Source organism: Equus caballus, chromosome 16, assembly GCF_041296265.1.
Source record: "Equus caballus isolate H_3958 breed thoroughbred chromosome 16, TB-T2T, whole genome shotgun sequence".
NCBI lineage: Eukaryota > Metazoa > Chordata > Mammalia > Perissodactyla > Equidae > Equus > Equus caballus.
The window spans coordinates 69,551,742-69,571,562 of record NC_091699.1 but is presented as its reverse complement, the minus strand read 5'-3'; the positions used below and the strand labels follow the sequence as shown (position 1 = coordinate 69,571,562).

General features: G+C 40.4%; 1 protein-coding gene across 1 annotated transcript in view; it reads left to right on the top strand.

Moving 5' to 3' along the window:
• Positions 1-19,821, top strand: part of RARB (retinoic acid receptor beta) — a 694,360-nt gene that overhangs the window by 12,713 nt on the left and 661,826 nt on the right. Inside the window, exon 2 of the mRNA XM_070239010.1 lies at positions 16,857-16,935. The gene's annotated coding sequence lies outside the window, so the exon portion shown is untranslated. The remainder of the gene's footprint in view (positions 1-16,856; positions 16,936-19,821) is intronic.

Genomic DNA, 19,821 nt, shown 5'->3' with positions numbered 1-19,821 from the left:
AAGTTTAGAAAGTATAAAATATAAAAATTTTAGAAATTATTTTCAATGCCTTTATTAATGCATGCATTTTGTGAATTTTATATCCATTGTCTTTTATATTATTACATGGAGGTAATACATAAAATTTTACATGAAAGAACCTATTGAAAAATGGCACCTTTTTAGTTTTACTAATCAGAAGACAGGAAATATTTTCCTGGACCCTCGTTTTTAATTAATGTAGTCTATTTTCGTGCTTCAAAGGCCTAATGATGCATTAAGAATCCTCCCTTTTTCTTGGTTCAATTTTCTATTGAGCAACATTCTTGAGAGTAATAGAATGAAGTAGGAAGGGAAAAGATTGAGAACTGCCCAAGACTGGCAACAGTTATGGAAATAAGCAAATGATGGGAAATAATTCAGGTTATTTCCATTTTTAGTTCTTATCAGAGATTCATTGTAGTTAGATATAAAACATGGAAACTATCCCATTATAAATTCAAAGCTATAGTTAGATAAGCATATTAAAAACTACTTCAAAATGGAATTATTTTATCATTTTGAGTTCTTTATTTCCCTTATAGAAAAATAAATGCCAATCGGGCTACAAATTATAGCAGATTATCTTTACTCCTTATATGAGTTAGTAATATGAATATTATTGTGTGAGAAATTTGATTTGGGGGTTGAGAGAGTGATCTTATTAGCACCAGACTCCGTTGGCCAATATTCTCATGACTATGGGATATATATTAAATCCTTTTCTATTTATATTCTTTGGCAGACCGTTATTCATTGTTATTGTGGAGATTTTGTTAAGTAATAGTTCTCTTGAGAAATCATGGGTGCTTTTTCGAGGTCATGATTTCCTATGAGCTCAAAGAGTAGGCCATACATCCTCTCTTCAGTTAAGAACCCACTCTATACCCATTTTCTTTAACACATACTTTATTTGTAAGGTTTCTGACACTCCTTTCTTCCGAGAACTTAAGAGTGATATATCACTCTTTATTTTGTGAAGTAAAATTGATTAGAGGAAACAATAAACATAATTCTTTAAGCATGAAACCCAATATATTTTGAATACTTGGCTGGGCTGCCATAGCAATCGTCATACGTTCGTTCTCCGGAGACTGCTGGTCTGTGCCAAAGGTCTCCTGGTAAATAGTCCTCACAGTATTTCTCCTACAGTGGAAGGAATTTTGCCCTTGGCCTTTATTATTATTGTTTTGCTCTGACATGACAAAAATCCATCACCTTCCAGATGTTGATACCTGTTCGTTGCTGTCAGGTCATTGCCAGGAGGGGAAAGCCAGCTAATTTGGTGGTGGTTTTTTTTATAACATCCACCAAGAGGTTTTAATGATAGCTGTGTTTTTAAACATCGAATTAACTGGGCAATGCTGCTGAGCAGAGAATCACATATTAGATTTTACTGAGTTTCAAGGGCCACGTGGAGGCAGCTCCCATTTCTAAATCTTTGGCATTTCAAAGACTATTTCCAGACAGGAGTCGGTCTAAATGGATGAGGGGACCGATAGAAGAGTCGGTAAAAATGGATTTTAAAAGGTGGGGTGACTTTCTTTCAAATCTTACCTTTACTACTTACTAGCTGTGTGACCACAGACAAGTTACTTCATTGTCTGAATTTATTTTCTTTCCTGTAAAAGAAATGTAACACCACCTACCTGTGAGAATTTGTTGATTTTTACATAGGCAAAGTACCTGGCACCTTACAGACTCATTATAAGGTGTGTTCCATATATGCATTCCCTCCAAGGGCATGCATAGATTTGAATCAAATATATACCACCTGCCTGACTACACAACGGCCAACTAAGATATCAGCATGAAAGTTCGATAAGCCTTTTACTACTCAAGTATGATCCTCAAATAAGCAGCATCAGCATCACCTGGGAGCTTGTTAGAAATGCAGAATCTTGGGCCCAACCCCAGACCTGCTGAATGAGAACCTGCATTTTAACAAGGTCCCCAGGTGATTGCATGCACAGCAAAGTTTGAGAAACACTGAGCTTGACCAGGACATTTCTCCCCTGACAAAGTTGCTTCACTGTGCTATTGGTTGGTTGTTCCTTCCTTTTCACCCTTCACCTGTTGTCTTGGTGATGTTTGGGGGGATAGACACATGCACAGGTATTCTGTCAGCACCTGTACCTTGGGGCAGATCAGTGCACGCTCGCTTCCACACATGTCAATGGAACATCCCTCAGCATAGGGCCTGGCACAAGTAGAGCCTCAATAAATGTTTATTGAGTGAAATAAAACAGCCAACAGTCAGACAAGCAGACTCTCCCATCTGTTCTGCAGACGCACAGCAGCCCTAGAAGGGCCTGGAGAGAGATGAATGTGCTTGAGGTCTTTGCCAGGAGGCATTACCGTGCCCAATGGGGAGGAGGGGTTCACTCACCGCTGTTCTTGCCAGGAGATCTGCTGAGGTTCTGAAAGCCTGTCAGATGTGTGCAGCCAGAACAAAGGACAGGGAGCTTCCCTTCTTCTTTCTTTTCCCTGCCTGGCAAGGCTAGTGTCACAATGCTTTGGGAGCAGTTTGCTTTTGGTGATAGTCTTTCTTGCTCAGAAGGGACAAAGGAGTAGATACAATGGCAGTGCACCAGGGTCATATTTTCCCACATCTGTGACTAACTGGCATGTCTCAAAATTTCTCTTTTGGTTTCCAATTTCAAAGTTGCTGGTACACAGGCTGGCATAGGGTATGGTTTCAGTAGGGGGAGGCTGGGGAGCTGATATTACCCAGAGAAAGATGGAATGGCTGGAGAGGGCTTGCTGCCTTGAGCACTGTGAGAGCAGGAAACTAGGCTCTTGAAGGTTTGGGAGATGAATCATAGTGCAGGATCTTGGGCAAATCAAAGATGGCACTTTCTAATCTGTAAAATTGTGATAAATGTATTTAGATCAAGTTTTATCAACCTATAACCAGAGTGTGTATCAGTGAAGCTCACACCGAGGTCCCTGGACCCTTGAGATCTGGAACCTGCCTCCCCAGTGAGTTAGCACTCCTAACACTCTTCTTTCTCCCATCTCCTGAGGCCAGTCCTAGCAAAACTGTCAAGTCAGCAGACTTCTTTTTAGAGCCATCCCACCTCAATTTCTGGCTCTGCTTTAGTCTCAGAAATCTGGTGAACTCAGAATGACCAACATCTTCCTCTTCAGCAAACTCCTCCTCCATTCTTGCTGCAAAATCTCTCTTCCTATTCTTCTATCCAATAATCAAAACTCTCATTTATCCAGCATGGCTGATCCAGATGGAAGTCAGGAAGATTAACACACATATTAGAGTAAAATCCCCCTTATCCTTTTAAGGATATCTTTCCATTCTAACTTAGATGGAATCTTTGTTCATGGGAGTCTACAACAATTGGAGTAACATTTAAAGTAGAATCCATGAGATTTTTGGGTAAAAGGGACATTGGTGAGTATACTAGTTTGGCTAATACCAGCTATAGTAACAAACAAATCCCCATATTTCAATGGCTTAATACAATTAAATTTTATGTAATACGTAGATAACAGCGTAATGATGGCATATATGGGCTGATGAGGAGCAGTTGGTGAGAACAATTGCTCTGTGCAGTCACTCAGGGACCCAGGCCGACAAACGCTCTGCCATCTTCCATGCATGGTTTCCTAGGTTGCCCTGGGTATTGACATCCACTTGGCAGATGGGACATGAGAGAGGACTATGCGTGGGAGGTATTTATGGGGTGGAACTGGAGGAGGATATGCATGACTTGTGCTCCCCTTCCGTTATCAAAAACTGAATCACACAGCCATGCCTTACTGCGAAGGAGGCTGGGAAATGCAACCTAGCTGGGTGCCAGTTTTGGTGATCATCCATTCATCATGGCTGCTGAACATGTAGGAACTGCCCTGTTACATTTTTTGTCTTTCTCCTGTAACTCCTCAGAGAGATTTGCCTTCCCTCCCACTCTTGAGAGTCACTTCTCCGCAGCAGAAGGTCCCCCTCCACCCACCTGAAGAGCAAGAATAGAATTTTGGCATGCCACATTTTGATGGCTGCCCACAATGAATCCAGACTCAATTTCCTGTATTTCACAAGGATGTTGTGAGAATTAATGAATTATTTTTGGTGATTATCATCCCCTTGATCATTGTCTTCATCCTGTGCTTTTGCAGCTTACCTGGTGCAGGCACAGACACACACAATCCCTCGGTGACAAGCAGAGTGCTTTCTCTGATCCTACCTACCTACCGCAGGAGGAAGCTGAGTTGCACACAGTTTGAAAGACAGATTCTATCTAGTGCAACAAGATCCCTTCTGCATGCAACACTCTTTCCATTATTATAATTTTTAAAAAGCTAGACTTTTATAGAAAGAAAAGATAAGACAAAAATGAAGGTTTAACATCTTATTAGTGTGCTGGCTCTGGAATCTGCCTGCTGGGTGACTTTGGGCAAGTTAGTTAGCCACTCTGTGTCTCAGATTCCCTAATCTGTAAAATGAGACTAATCATAGTAGCAACCTCCTGGGTTGTTGTGTGGAGTAAATAAGATAATGGATATTAAGTGTTTAAGACAATATCTGGAGCATAACATGTGTTGTAAATATTAGCCATTAGTATTTTTTTTTTTTTTAAATTCCAGGAGAATTGGTATCTAGTTCAGGGAATCCAAAGAAGAAATTACAGGATGTGTGGCCTTATGTTAGTGGCAAAAGTGAAGTGGAGGTAGAAAAATGTGACAGCAGCATAACCTGTTGGCAGAAGGGAATACGCTGCTTTTTAGTAAGTTAAACAGGTAGGAATCAAACCTTCCTATGAGCTGCAGCCGGTAGATGCTGCCCCTCATCTGCAGGCTGCAGGAACTGTCGCAAAGGGCAGAGATTTTGAGGTCTAGCTGTGAGTGCTGGCTGTGTCCAGATGTCCCTAGCGGACTGTGGTGGCTTCCCCTGAGCAGCTGCTTCCCTGGAAAGAGCAGACCGTATGTTCCTCTAGCCAGTGCAAATGCTCCTTCACTGTCAGCAATAGATAGTAGGTTGTTTTATCCATTCTGCCCAATGAATCTGTGTAGCTGTGAAGCAATGAACTTTCTTCTTCTATGATTAAAATTAAAGAAAAAAAAAAGGGGGGCCAGCCCTGTGGCCAAGTGGTTAAGTTCACACGCTCCACTTCAGCAGCCCGGGGTTTCACTGCTTCGGATCCTGGGCTCAGACATGGCACCACTCGTCAGGCCACGCTGAGGGAGCATCCCATGTGCCACAACTAGAAGGACCCACAACTAAAATATACAACTATGTACTGGGGGGATTTGGGGAGAAAAAGCAGAAAGAAAGAAGAAAGGAAGAGAAGGGCATAGAATAGCAATGGGCCCAGAGAGATAAAGCAGTTGTTTTATACACAGGAGGCAGATTTAACAACCTCTGCACAGTCCCTCTATTGTTCCTCAGACTTTACTGTGCAAGCAGGTCACTAGGGGCTCTAGATAAATATGGATCCTGACACGGCAGGTCTGCATGGGGGCCTGAGAGTCTGCATTTCTGACAAGCTCCTATGTGATTTGGCTGGTGCTGGTCTGGGACCACACTTCGAGTAGCACAATACCACATTGCTCCATTGTTGGGGTTTTGTTTTGCTTTGTTTTTTGGAGAACAGGGCATGGAATAAGGCAGCTGTTTGCTGTCCCCTCTCCCCAGAATGGAGAAGCTGAGGCTTTTAGAGCAGTGGTTCACTAAGTTTGATCCCAGCAGGTTAGCGTATGCATCACCTGGCAACATGTTAGGAATGCAAAATGTCGGGCCCAGCCCCAGACCTCCTCAATCAGGCAGTTGGAGGATGGGATCCAGCAGCCTCGGTGTACCAGCCCTGCAAGTGATCCTGATGCTGCTAAAGTTTGAGAACCATTGCACTAGAGCAGCTGACCCTGGCTTTGAAAGGTCTGGTGATGACGTAACCAATCCACTAGAATGGTGCTAGGCTCCTGGAGCATGCCTCCTGGTCTCTTTCTGCTCAGTTTCAAACTGGATTCCTTAGGCTGCTATCTCCTAGAGTAAAAGGATTGGGTGTGGAGGAAGATTGTTCTTCAAAGTTTCAGCTTTTCACATGAATCTTTCTCCCTTTATTTTGCTTTCCTTGTGGGAGGACCATGCAAACCAAGTGTGCCTCCAAAATAAAGCCTGGGAAATTGTTTCAGGATGCACTGATCCCTAAGCGGCTGGAGGTCTCAAGTCTTCCTACTGAGAACTTCCTTTGGTTGTGTTATTGGGATAAATAGGGTGACCAACTGTCCAGATTTGCCTCAGTCTGAGAGGTTTCTCAGAGAACGGGACTTTCAGTGCTTACACCAGGCCCTGGGTGGTTGGTCACCCTAATTGCAGGCCATTGCTTTTCCATCTTTAAAGGAGGAGTCATCTGGAGATGTTGTTAAAATGCAAACTCTGATTCAGTACTTCTGGGTTGGAGCTGGAGAGTCTGCATTTCCAACAAGCCCCCAGGTGACGTCTGGCTGCTGGTCCGTGGGCTACACTTTGAGTAGCAAGGCAGTATGTCACCCTTGGGATACAGAGCTGGCCTGTGTGCAGATAAAGCAGGGATGTCCCATAGCCATTTACACCACAGATGGGCTCCTCAGCCCTGGCAAATCCAGGGAGAATTTCAGGGTCATTTCAGATTGTGGGTTTTGCCTTCAAATGCATAGTATCAATAAATCTCTACCCTTCCAGGCTGTAGGTCTTTAACTCATCAAACCCAAATACTCTTTAAAAAACTGTTCTTTATAAGGACAGGCGACTGCTGTTGAGCAGTGAATAGAACATTCTCAAGCCTATTGATTTCTCAGTTCATGTTTGAGTAGGGCTTAATACTTTTCCTTGTTTGGACTGAGCATCTGCAAATGACCTGGGATGGTGTATCTGTCATTTTGGGTCTTGTCTCTGCCTCACGAATGGTGCATTCGTTTTTTGGTTTACAGCTGTGGTCGACCACAGGGTCCTTTGCTGTTTGCAGTGCTTCTGCTTTTCAGCATAATGAGTTTTGCTTTATTCATATCCCCCTTTACTAATTGCAACACAGCAGCGCATTCTGTATCCCATCTGTTTCCATGATTGATTGTCTTTTACTTCAGGGTGTGCTAGAGAGTTACTTACAAAAAAAAAAATCAGGCTTCAGTGTGACCTTTAAGATCATCATAAATTGTGTTTGTATTTAGGTATACCAGTTTACACCTTATGACCACCCAAATCACAAGAAATAATTATTTGATGTTGATTATGTGATTTCTCCTTACTCCCCACTCAGGCAGCACTGAGCTTTGTTGCCTGGTGACCTCTACTTCGTTCTGCTTATATCCCCCCTATGCAGTCTTCCTGGCTATATGTCTTATCTGCTCATGGACGAGGTAAGAGTGGTTGTGCCTGTGGCAGAGCTTAGCAATGGCTCTCAAGAAGCTGCCTGTCATAGGAGTTCCTTATAATGTATTAAGTTGTTTTGATGTATATTCAACTGTCATTATTCATGATAGTTATGGTCTATAGACGCCTGGAACCCTGAATTAGCAAATACTGAACAATTACCCCTAAGGGAAATATAGGATTAGGTTCCTGGTCTTCTGGTCAAAGCATTTTCGTCAACTGATCAATACATAACCTTGTTTTATGATTGTTTCTGCTTAAAGACACCTTATTTAACATGTATTGTTCATTCATTAGCATTGACCTCATGGCCAACAGCATTGTAACTCATGCCTCACTGTAACTCGTTACGCATGTAATAAAGCTTATCTGATACATGTGTCTTCTATGTAAGGTGCATCAAGCCTTCTCGCACTAAGGACCACTAGACAGCCCTTTACCACATGCTTGCAAACCACTTTAAACAGTGAAATCAGCAAAAAGCACAAAGAATGTGAAAATTGTGGCACTAAAAAGACCGTTGGGGACATCTCTTTATGGAATGAGGGCTGAGACGAGAGGGCAGAGTATCGCCTTGTTCACCCTCAGCTTCTGTGCACACAGGGTGACTCAAATTTTTCATGATTTTGTGCATGTTCACAAATGACCTTGAAAGTACCACAAGTATTGATTTGGGGGTTACAAGTAAATTTTAGTGAGTAGGAAAGTTCATAAATAGGAACTCCAGGAATAATGAAGATTGACTGTTCATTATTATATAACCATACTCTTGATATCTGGCTCTCTTTAGATGGTGCAAGGATGAGAATTTATTGACTCTACTCTCACCTAGTAAGGTGAAGGTATTTGCCTTCAGCCATTGAACAAATGCTGGAACCATGTTGGTAGAGGTCTGTCTTTTATGTAAATGAAGCTACAGCATTATCTAGGCTATATGTTCTCAAATACAGCATCCAGAGTTTTCATTTTATGAACAAACATGGCAGCAGGCATTTGTTGGGTATGATGTACAAGACACTGAGGCCAGTGCACAGATCTCTGTGTTTCAAGGAGCAACTCCATGAAAAAGGAGGCTCAAATATAACATGGTAAACATTAAACGCCTAATCAATGGTACAGACAAAAGATGTTAGAGAATTCAAAACCACCAAGGGTTGGCTGGTTTTTATCTCCCTTTAGACTGTAAGTTTCACATCTGTCCTTTTACCAGGTGCCCCAGAACCTAGCATATACTGGGGGCTCAAGAAGTATTTATTGAATGAACATGGAAGTATTTGAGCTGACGTCTCAAGGCCTTATTTAAATGAGTTTTTCAAACTCTGCTTGATAAATTTCCATGGGATATTTATCAAGTGGAATTATACTTCACAAATCAATTGATTATATGTAAGATTTATAGACTTTAGCTTTGACATACTTCCCCTCCCCCAACATTTTATTATGAAAAATTTCAAGTATATAGAAGGGTTAGAAGACTTTTACAGTGAATATCCAGATATCCACCATCCGTATTCTACAATTAACATTTTACTATCCTTGCTTTATTACATGCCTCTCTATCTGTTTACCCATTCATCAATCCATTTTATTTTTTTATGCATTTCAAAGTAAATACTTCGATACTTCAGCATGCAGAACATTAAGTAGACTTCTGTTTTTGACATGCCTTTTAAATTTATTTGGGTAACAATTTCTTTATAAATTATAGGGTTGAAAGATGTCTATTACCTCTTCAGGTGAAATTTCTGTGGTTTTGTGTGTACTTAATGCTTGGCTTAGTTTAGAGGGCATTAGAGTGTGGGACAAGTTAAGAATAACCCATAAGTTTTGAACCTTGGACTAGGGAAGTGTTTTTGGAGTACAGCCACACCAGTTCATTTATGTAGTTTCTAAGGATGTTTTCATGATCCCACGGTAGATTTGAGTAATTATGAGAGAGACCATGTAGCCTACAAAACCAGAAATGTTTACTATCTGGACATTTATAGAATAAATTTGCTATCCCTGCTGTAAGGAAATAAAAAATATTTATGCAGACTGGGAGGAATTTGGAAATAAGAAGAATGATAACGCTTAAAAAAATCTGGCAGAGTTGGCAGAGAACAACCTAAGTTCTAGAGAATTCAGATGTAAGTGTGCCTCGCAGTAAGATTCCTCTCTCTAGGCACCTTTTTTTCCTCTATATTTTCTTTAATTGAAAAGGGGAAAAACAATAGTGACTCAAGGTATATCAGTCAGCTTATGCTAAAGTATTCTACAACAAATGGACCCCAAATCTGTGTGGCTTTCAACAGCAAATCTACTTGCCTTCCCTAGGTCACCTTTGGTTCTGCTCATGTTGTCTTCTCTCTGGACTCAGGTTGACAAAGCTTTCTCCATCTGGGCCACTGCCAGTCTTGTGATAGTGGAGAGAGAGAGAGAGAGAGAGAGAAAGAGAGAGAGAACAAGGCATCAACTGACTCTTAAAGCTTCTGCTTGGAAAGGACACATATCACCCTTGCTTACATTTCATTGGCCAAAGCAATTCATATAGGCAAACCTGGGTTCAACAGGATGGGACTGTTTAATACTCCTACAGAGAGAGGAAGCAGATAAATGTGAACAATAGTGCACTCTTCCTCACAGGGGTAACAAGGTCAAGAGATTTTTGTTGTTGTTTAAAGGAGAGTGGCTTTAGCATGTTTAAACAGAGGCAGAGGGAAGAAATCTATGCAGAGAGAAGGAAGTGCTTTCTGAATGATAAATGTCCCTCGATGTTACTCCTAGTGGGGGCAGATTTTCAGCTGGGTAATGTGAGGTTCTGGGTCTGTGGGTTACACCTGGGAGTTACCTAAAGTTAACCATCTAGCGCACAGGAATCCCCTGGGGAGATTGTTAAAAGGCAGATTCTGATCAGTAGGTTAGGGATGAGGCTTGAAATTCTGCATTTCTAACAAATTCCCAGTGGATACTGATGCTGCTGGTCTATGGACCATACTTGGAGATGCAACGATCTATATCAGCAGATATTCTAAAACAAAACAGAGAAACAAGTATTCATTAGCAAACCATATGGGTCAAACAGATCAAATGATGAATCCAAAGGGAATAAAATATCTGTTCTGAAACATTGAGCATTTCTAGTTAGCGTTCAGAGCATCTTCAAGGAGAGAACAATGCTTTGAGAGAATAGGATGACCTTTTGAATGACAATGAACAAATCAGATGGAATCATGATTGGTGGTAGGAGAGTGCCTAGATCAAGAGGTGTGGACAGAGAAGAGTGAGTTAAAGATTTTGAGCTAGAGCAGTTCCATCCAGTGACTTTGGCCATCACCATTCTGCCAACAGCCTATTTGTAATGGAATGTGAGCCAGATGAAACATCACTACTCTTCAACCAAGACAGGACTTCAGAAACTGGCAATAAATGTTTTTTGAGTACTCAAACATGAACAGTAGGTGTCAGATTTCACATCTTTAGATAGTAGCAAATGATTCAGTACAGTTAATAAAAACCATTCAGCAATTTCATTGCTATGAAGTGTGTTTCATTTGAGTTTTGATTGTCATAAATATCTTTCTAGTTAAATGCTGAATCAAAACTACAACTATGGGATTTGACATTTGCAGAGAAAATTTTGAGCTGAAATTGTTCTCTAGAACTTTAGTAGAAAATCTATAGGTGTTAGAAAGTGTTGAATTTATTGTTTGTTGATGCCTCTTTTTAATGACATTAGCAGAAGTATCTTGGCCAAGATTAGTAAAATGAAGTCTATGCATATATTTCAAATATGTTTTGACTTCTACATGAATAAATCTTGTATTTAAGTTTTGTGTCACACACATCCGGCAATGAATCCAGATTCTGCCACCTGCTGCTAGGAGTCCATGGGCAAATGTCTAACCTTTCTGAGCCTTCTTTTTTTGTAAACTATGGAGGTTATCTCATTGTTAATGATGGGTTAACAGTAATAATTTAAAGAACGTTACACAGAGTAGACCCTCAATGAATGTTGTGTATTTTTATATTTGTGGTACAAATTTAAAATCACTCATTTCAACATTTAGAGTGAACCATGTATGGCTATAGTAAAAAAAGATAGGCAATAACGAGTGTTGGAGAGGATCTGGAGAAAGTGGAACCCTCATAGGTTGCTGGTAGGATTGCAATATGGTGCAGCTGCTTTGGAAAACAGTTTGGCATTTTCTTAAAATGTTGAGCGTATATTTACCATATGACCCAGAACTTCTACTTCTAGGAATCTACCCAAGGGAAATGAAAATATGTCCACATAAAGGCTTATACACAAATGTTCACAGCAGCATTGTTCACAATAGCTACAACAAAACAAAACAAGTGTCCATCCGCTGGCGAATGGATAAACAAATTATAATATATCTATGTGATGCATACTGTTTGGCAAAAAGAAGGAATGAAGTACTGATATATGCTACAGCATAGCTGAACCTCAAAAACAATATGCTAAGTGAAAGAAGTCAGGCAGAAAAGACCACATATTGTATGATTCCATTTATATGGAATTCCCATAAAAGGCAAGTCGATAGAGATAGCAGGTAGATTAGGAGTTGACTGGGGCTGGGAGTGGGTAACTACAAATGGCTTTGGGATTTCCATTTGGGATGATGGAAATGGTCTATAATTAGAGAGTGGTGATAGCCCCACATCTCTGTAAATTTACCAAAACCCATTGCATTCTACACTTAAACAGGTGAATTCCATAGTATGTAAATTATAACTCAATAATGTTTTCTTTTAAAAAAAGTGAACTGTGTTCATTTTTTAAGATTTTGATTATTTCTATGTAGATTCTCATTGTTGTAAGATGAAGGCAATCAGTGAAATAGTTTTTCATTCTCTGAAATGTGTTGGATCCTCCAGGCTATCATGGATGTTTTAGCTTTCTCAATTCAATAGGGAAAGCTTTGGTTTTTCAGGACAGCAAGCTTAACCCTGAAACTAATAGCCTGCAGGTACCAGCTGAGGATACTAACATCTGAAAACAATAGAAAGTTCAGTCAGTAAATGCAAATCAATAACACTGGCTGATGATTCCACATGAGTAAAAAGAGATTTGTAAGATGAAGTGTCTTCACTTTAGCCATTAAACTTCTCATTCACCAGTTCTTCATTAAATACCTGTCTTAAACAGAGCAATTGAATCTAAGATATCAGACATATTTGAATTATGGAGACCAACCGTTTCATTCTTGGCCTTGGGCACAAGATAAAAAGAACTGAACTTAATATTCCCCCAGAAAATGATGTAAGGAGAAATCATTGGCAGTACCTGGAAGACACTATCTGTGAGCAAACAACTGCCATAGGTGTGGTTATGGAAGCACAAGTAAATTCAAGAATACACACCAAGTCCTGTTGTGTTAAAATGCTAGGTACCTCACTCAAGCATCAGATTTAAAAACTAAGTATATGTGTGTTCATGTGTGCGCACGTGTGTGAATTCTCTGTCCTTACTTTTTGAAAACGGGAATTGCTTGACAGGTGGTTATAGGACCATGTAGTTCCATCATAAAAAAACAGAAAACGCGGGGGCTGGCCCCGTGGCCAAGTGGTTAAGTTCCCGCGCTCCGCTGCAGGCGGCCCAGTGTTTCGTTAGTTCGAATCCTGGGTGCGGACATGGCACTGCTCATCAGACCACGCTGAGGCGGCGTCCCACATGCCACAACTAGAAGAACCCACAACGAAGAATACACAACTATGTACCGGGGGGCTTTGGGGAGAAAAAGGAAAAAATAAAAAAAATCTTAAGAAAAAAAAAAACAGAAAACGCGGGCGCTTGTGTTTGGCAGTGTGTTTGTTTTGTAGGGATCTCGCCGTGGAGATGTAATCTGAGCATCCCCCAGGCAGACAGTTGGGTGCATCTGGGCTAATGCATCAACTCTCATCAGACTTCTTTTGTTGGTAGTAAATGAGCTGAAGAGTCAACAGGAATAGAAGGGGTCTAAAAGTTGCTGCCAAAATAACAACAAACAAAAACAACTCTTGTTTCTCAGTGTATACTGCAAAGATCAGTGGTGTCAGAATCACCTTGTCGGAGGCAGGAGGGGTGGGTCTGTTATTAAAAAATTAGAAACTTGAGTAACTACAGTATGCCACGCTCTCTTGCTGGGGAAACAGCAATGAGTAAAAGAGACCAAAATCCCTGCTTTATGGAGCATTTGTTCTACTAAATTGTTCTCCAACTGTAGGCCCTGGACCAACAGCATCTCCTTTACTTGGAGACTTAGTAGAAATGTAAATTTTCTAGGCCCTACACTGGACCTACCTGACAAATCAGAAACTTTGGGGGTGCATTCCAACAATACAAATTTTAACAAGCCTTCTATGTGTTGATTCATGGAGGTCTTTGAGAAGCGTTCTTCTAGGGCAGGGCCTCTCAGCCTCAGCGCTATTGAGATTTGGGGCTGGATAACTCTTTGTTGTGCAGGCTGTCCTGTGCACATATTTGTTAGATGGAGTGTCTTCATCCATCCATTAAACATCACACTTCAGAAAAGTAGGGAAGGAGGACAGGGCATTCCAGGTGAGAGGAAGCTTGCAATTTTAAATAATATGGTCACAGGTCTTATTGTGAAGGTGAAACTTGATTAAAGACTGAAGGAAGGGAAGGAATGAGTAGAGAGATAATAGGGAAGAATGCTTCAGGCATAGAAAAAGCAAAGGTCCTGGGGCGGGTATGTGTCTAGTAGGTTCAGAGGACACTAAGTAGCCCAGAGTGAGAGAGTGAAGGGGTCTCGGAGGAAAGTAGTTACAAAAGAGGTGAGAGACATAATGAGTGAATGAATGAACCAACTAACGTGTTTGTGAACTTGACTTCTGCACATACTAGCTATGTGTCTTTGGGTATATTCTCTGGTCTTTTTGGACCTCACTTTCTTTTCTGTAAAGCAGGGTTAATACCTGTCCCCTATAGGTCTGCTCTGAGAAATAACATGCTCAAGTGACAGTAAACTTTTGAGAGGAAATAGTATAATTTATGATTCTGAACTTCCAGTGCTTAGCAGGTTACATTGCTCACACTACATGATCAGTAAATATTATGTGCATGATGAAAGACAAAACAAAACAAAATCCCGAAAAATGTAGACGTACCTTATCAGAATGTCTGTGATGGATGGACATTGGTAATCTGCACTTTATACCACATTCCCCCACGTGATTCTTGAATACGTACAATATTTTGAGAATCTTTATCTTTCTCACGTATTTATATCCTAGTTACCATTTAATTATTTGAAATACCCTAGCGGTGGAATATTCCAGCTGTGAAAATTAACATGAGGTTCCAAGGCTTTCTCGAGGAGAAGCCAGGTTTTAGACCTGCCGTGGTATGCACGGGGGATTATGCTGAGGGGCTTTTAACTTCGTGGTAAGGCTTCCTGGGTGGCACATTCGGGAGACTACTCAGGGGAACTAATTCCTTTTTGGTTTGTTCAAGCCAATCAATAATATTAAGAAATAGAAAAGCTCCCCGATCCACTATGCGATGAAAGTAAGTCTGAGGTAGATAAGGTGTTATGTCCACCATGATGTCCTTGAGGTACGTTAAAGTCATCTAAGGTGAAAGAGTCCTTGTTGTTTTTTGCTTTGCACTCTACTCACCTCTCCCTGATGAGTTACCTGTCTATGTCATTATGCTTTAATAACTTAATATGATAACCTTGAACTTCTATAGCATTGTCCCTCCTAAATGCTTAGTGTTTGGGGCCATTTTCAGTCCTTAAAAATAAACCATTCTTCAGCATGTTACTCTCTGGTTATTTTGCTCAACCTTATCTGCCTTAGGGAACCTCAGAGATTAAATCTTACCACGTCTTGAAGCTGCAGCCATTTGAACTGCTAGGTTTTTCTGCCTTAATTTCCCCTCTGTGAGTTCAAGAGGTCAGACATAGTCTGAGGCAACACTTAAGGAGTCTGTGTCTTGAGAAAGCAATTGGATTAGCTGGTTTGAATCTCCTTCCATTATTTTTTTCCACATTAAAATGATGCGGTGGGGGAGTGTCAAGATGAGTTTCACTTGATTTATTTGGTAGAGAAAAATGCATCAAAGCTGAAGAGAAAATGCCTTCTCGTTATTTAGTTGCTGAGCTATACCTGAGAGTTCATGGTGACTGCCAAGAGTGGAACTGAATGCACCTAAAGAGTTGTTCACTTAATTTACTTACACATTATAAGTATTAACAATTAATTACGCTAGTCAGTAAGAGATATACACAAGCAATTTAAGGAAGTTAAAAAATCAAGGATGTTGCAGTTTATCTTATATCGTAATGGACTATCATTTCTTTTAATAATTTCTCCTTTCAGACCCACACAACATTTCGATAGCGCACCTCACAATTCACAGGTTGGAGAACTGAAGATTCAAGGTATTTGGGTCTGTTCCAAAGCTTTTAAGAACTTTTACCTTCTAGGATTAGGCACAACACTGGCACCAAACGTTTTCCCCACTACTTGTCTACCAAGAAGCATTCTGAATTAAAGTTGCTCCTAGAATTGTCGGAAAAAATAAAGGGTGCCCAGTGAAATTTGAATTTCAGATAATCAACAAATACATTTTTAGTATACTTATATTCCATGCACTATTTGGGAATACGTATATGTGGGACATAATTATGTTAAAATATATTTGTATATCTGAAATTCAAATTTAACTGGGCGTTCCGTGTTTTTATTTGTTAAATCTGGGGACCTTAGTTGCTTCTCTTTGGACCGATGCTATTCGACTTCAGTTGCGATCATCAAACCTCAATCTAAGAGAATCCTGGAGACAAGTTATTTAACTTCCCTCCCGGATGGACGTTAAGAAAACTGAATAATATTCTCTGAATAAAAGACAATTTAGAACCTACAGCTTTATTTTTTGAGGAAAAGCTAGGATTAGAAGCCATTGTCCTATTCCCCTAAGATGGCCGAGGCAGTAATTAGAGGTGTTTCTCAGTAGACCCTAGAACTTATTTTATCCTGTAAAAATTGAGGAAATCAAGAAGATCACAACATGTCTCATTTTTCTTTTAAATATTCATGGGTCTGGATTATAGCGGAACTTCTATCAACCAACTTTCAATTTGCTATTGGGTCAAAGGTCCATTTCTGGTGGGAGGTGCACCATTATAACTGATGTTTGCCACCTGTGTGAGTTCTTTTGCAGACTCGCGTACCTCAGCTCACACCTGAGCCCAGTTTACTATAGGACTTAGCAGAGAGGGCTGCGCTCTATCACTTGGTTTCCTTCCTTTCAACGATCACAGCTTCCGTGGAGATGTTCCAGGCTGGTTTAAGATTTAGGGAAGGAGCTCAGTGGTTCCTCCTAATTGTGAGAGGGATAAACATGTCACATCACAGAAAGGAAGTATTGTGAAGAAGCAGGCAAAGACTCTGAATAATCAGATTTACTCTCTTTTCCTGCATTGTGCTGTTTAAGACTGCTAAATGAAGATAAATTCTATTGCAGAATCCTGAATTTCACCATGAAGAGACTGTCGCCCAGCCTTCTCATCTAGAGAATTATTCTCAGGATCTGCAGACAGGAGGTACGTTCAGATTTACATCTTTTAAGCTCCTTAATATTCTTATTAGAAGCTATGTTGAGCAATTCCCTTTGTAATCGGCCCTATCTGGGTTTTGGAATATTTATTCTCAATAATCGGTTTGATCTATGGCAATAGTTTCTTGCCAGGAAGAGCTCAGAGAAAAGAATTGATGTTGCTGTCCTGCTTTATATCGAAGCATCTCCTGAAATTAGGTGGTTCTGCGTGTTTGACAGGTTTGGGCCTATTTAAGTTGAGGAAGTGGGTTGCTACTGGTAAAGTAAGGGTGGATACTGGGGGGTGTAATTTCGTCTTAGAGCTGTGTAATAAAATACAAACTGAGTGTTTTTCCTTCTCTTATGCAATTATATTAAACATTAGAAAGAATTCAGGTGTCCTGTTATTATACTCACTTGGAAGTTAAACAGAATGTTCTAAAGCTGGTCTCTCGCTTTAGAGGATTTTGGTCTCAAATGACTGTGTTCTGGCAATTCTAAATGGGATTTAGAATTCTAAATCTTTCTGGTTTTACATGTCCTACAAAATCTTAAATTCAACTGATATCAGCATGCTGTGCTAAATCATTAAGGTTTCCCTGGGTGAAATATGCAAAGATAAAATCTGCAGCATGTTCTTTACATAATCTGGGTTGGTGGAGATTCGTAAGTTTAGGTCAGGTGTTTGCAAACTTCTTCTGTAAAGGACTAGATAGTAAATATTTTGGGCTTTGTGGGCCATACAGTTTGTCCACAACTACTCAATTTTGCGGTTGTCGGAGTAAAGCAGCCCTAGACAATATGTAAGTGAATGAGTGTGGCCTGTTCCGGTAAAACTTTATGGTCACTGAAATCTGAAGTTTATGTTTTCATGTGTCATGAAATATTCTTTTTCGTCTTTTATTTTCCAAGCTCAAAGGCTGGCAATAAAAAGATAAAACAAGGACAGTGCTGGCTTTGGCCTGCAGGTTGTGGTTTGCTGGGCTTTGCGTTAGATCAGTGAAACAAGGCAAGTCCTCCCTTGACCCTCCGCTTCATTCGTCTGTGTTAATGTTGCAGAGACCTTATATTGCACTCATGTTATAGTAATGGTTTTCCAAAGTCATGGGCCCATGAGAACTCCCAAGTCCGGGGAGTTGGGGTCTCATGGGGTCAGACAACATATCTTCAGCTTTACATTTTGGTAGAAGGAAGGAGTGTCAAATATTGAAGACACCTGCAGCATCTTGTGTGTTGATTCTGTGTGATCTTGGAACAGACGTTTTGCATCTGGGCCATTCTACATTCCCAGCCAGTGGCCTTTCACCTGCGTCTACCTTCTCTTAGCTCTTTAACTAGTTAGCCAGACTTGAGGGAGCTGTAAGGTTGGCAGCCTCTTTTTAACAGGTCATATGGCAGAAGGGTTCTTTATATTCTGTTTTTATTGCTTTTCTGTGATTAAAGGGTTTCATTTCAAACACTTGGCAAGGATTGTTTGAACATATATATGCCTTAATGTAAGCAAACCCAAGTATAAGAAACGAACAAACCCATGCACCCCCACCCTTAATCTCTACACATACCTAAATGAATGCACAAATAAGTTGGGGCATGATCGTTGGGAAAAAATTCTTCACAAAAAAAATATTTGAAAACAGTCCTTAAATAATCTCTTAAAATCATTGCAAGCTTTCTCTAATATACTCCCTTAATATTTTGAAAATAAGACTAAAAATTAAAAGCAAAGCTTTCTTGTGTTAGCTAATAATGTCCTGTGTGATCTTAGATGACATACTTTACCTCTCTGTACCTGAGTTTAGTATGATGAGGAGCTTGAGCTGTGTGAACTCAAAGGGCTTCCTGTGTACACTTGACTTAGATAAGATCGTGTAGTATGGAGTGTAGTGAGGTAGATAAGCCTTTAGAAATCACCAAGTGGAAGAGCATGATTTTCTTACCTTGGTGTTATGGACTGAATTGTGTTACTGCAAAATTCATGTGAAGTCCCAACCCCTTAGTACCTCAAAATGTGACCATATTTGGAGATAGGGCTTGTAATGAGGCAGTCAGGGTTAAATGAGGTCTTATGGGTGGGCCCTAATCCAGGGGTCTGTATTTGGAGATAGGGGCTTCCAAGAGGTGACTTAGTTAAATGAGGCCAGTAGGATGGGGCCATAATTCAATAGAAATGGCGTCCTTATAAGAAGAGAAAGAGACCTTGGAGATGCTCTGGCACCAGGAAAAGGCCATGTGAAGACACAGCAAGAAGAAAGCTATCCTCAAGCCAAGGAGAGAGGCCTCAGGAGAAACCCAAATGTCAACACCTTGATGGTCTAGCCACTAGAACTGTGAGAGTTAAATCTCTTTAAGTCACCCAGTCTGTGGTATTTTGTTATGACAGCCTTAGCAAACTAATATACACAGTATTATAAGGGATATGGTAGGGGAAACATCCCTGAACTGACTGTATGGAGCAGAGTTAATAGCCTGAGCATTGTTCCCTGCCTACTCCCTGCTCCACTTACTCGTAGTCAGGAGTGTTTGGTGGGGCTGGATTTGAAAGCAGAGGTCATTGGAATTTGTGAACCTTACTGCCATCCTTTGGAGAAAATGCTCAGTGTTCCAGATATCAATTAAAGATAGTCATATTCTGTTGTGAGTGTATTTTTCATCTGTCTTGGCGAGAGTTCATAGAGTTAAACTTATTTCTCACATTTGGCAAATGCTTATGTCATACCCATATTGACAAAGAGAGGCAGTTCCCAAATGTTTTAGTCTAAAGGCCCTTTTATACACTTAAAAGTCATTGAGGACCTCAAAGATCTTTCGTATGTGGGTTACAGCTATTGACATTTACCATATTGGAAATTAAAACTGAGAAATTTGCTTATTGCTTTATTTAAAATAAGCCTAT